Source organism: Egretta garzetta, unplaced genomic scaffold (genome assembly GCF_000687185.1).
Source record: "Egretta garzetta isolate BGI_Z169 unplaced genomic scaffold, ASM68718v1 scaffold486, whole genome shotgun sequence".
Taxonomy (NCBI): domain Eukaryota; kingdom Metazoa; phylum Chordata; class Aves; order Pelecaniformes; family Ardeidae; genus Egretta; species Egretta garzetta.
Window position 1 is genome coordinate 1,981,943 of NW_009260126.1, and position 1,672 is coordinate 1,983,614.

Below are 1,672 nucleotides of genomic sequence, written 5' to 3' on the forward strand. Positions count from 1 at the left end.
AGTCGGGGTGTATGTTAGCTCTGGGGGAGGTAGGAGTGCCGTAAACCCCTGTGCCGGGCCTCCTGCCCCCTGCCAGAGGAAAGCAGCACAGGAAAGGTGTACAGCTTGTGGAAAGGACCACACCTGGTATGTACAAACCTACTTCCTTGAAGCTGGGGGCTTCAGAGTCTGCTATTGAAGGCCAAGCTCCCACAACTCAAGCTAAAGGAGCTGCTTTAACAGAGTCATGCCAGCAGTACAAGGTTTTCTCAGGCTATTTTTATTAAGTAGCTGATGGTGGTGGCAATAGACATCACCTTCGCCAAGAAGCCGCCAGCTGCCCGTCCTGTTTTAGGCCACGTGCTTTGGAGCAGCACAAGTGGCATGCACAACCCAGAGTACTGAAAATCAAACACTTTCTAAAAGTCTGCCTTTCTTTTCTTAGCTTCTTCCTGTGTGTTTCTTCACCTTGATAGTAAAATCTAGTTGAACCCAGTTTCACTTCCGGGTTTTGGTAATTTCTGGTTTAATATTCATATCTGTAAATATCTACAGCCTTTTATGAAGGGGAGATCCCACCTTATGAACTAGAGAGAAGTCTGGCTCTACTAGCAGGATAAGCTCAGCCATCAGCAGCTGGGACCAAGGCCAAAGGCAGCTAGAACAATGTCAGCTACATCCTAGGCCGCTGGGATGAGCTTGGTGGATACTGCAGCTATACTTCTGAACAAATTAGCATACTTAGTCCTGGTACTGATCTATCTGGCATGGTCCAGTTGCATCTGTAATAGCAAACTCTCTGAGCCTTCAAAAGAGGGAGGTCAGGGTTGGTCACTAGCTGGTGTTAACTCTCTACTATGCCCAGGAACTGGGGCAATGTTAGTTGGTGTTGTCCAAAAGAATGCTGAGACCTTTCTGTGCCTTTAACATCATCACTAGTTTCAGTTGCTAGTGCCTTTCTGTGGTACTCCTAAGTTTATTAATCCAGATATAGCCAATGACAGCTGGAAATGTGGCTCTGATAATCAGCTCAAAAACTACAGTGCCCAGCAGAGCAGCCAGAATAACGTTATCTACTTATACATGGACAGAGATACTGGGTGGCTGGCTGGCTTTGTGATGAAATGGAGGTGCCCCAAAGGAGATGATAAAAATGGAGATGTTCTGTGCAAGGGTGCAGGAGATGAACTGTTGCTATAGCCATTGTGAGATGAGGGGGTTTAAAATGCAGATGCTAAAGGATACAGATACCCCAGTATGGGGTCCACCCATGTAGTAGTCTAACTGCTTCCTGCATCCACTGATTTCCTTGAATTCGAATAGGCATTGCTATTGCTTTTGAATTTGAAGCTGTTCCCTTCAGGTGTAACACCCTCTAACAAGCTCTGTGTGTGCATTTGAGCATGTGTGCATAGGTGCATGCAAGCACAGTGCTGGGTCAGTGAACTGGCAGGTTTTGAGTTAAGGAGCCTTAAGTACCCCTTGCTTCTCATTAGTGCTTTGCTAAGGGAAACCTGAAGGTATGTGAGAGAAGTTGCCGATGAACCAGGGCTTCTTGAAAGTGCCAGCTGGATGGGGAGTCTGCTGAGAAGGTCACTGGCTGAGCGAGGGGGGCTGGCTGGCTGAGCTGCTCGGCATATTTGCATGTCTGTTGCCTACAAGTTAGGGGCATTCTTGCCAAAAAATCCCTCAA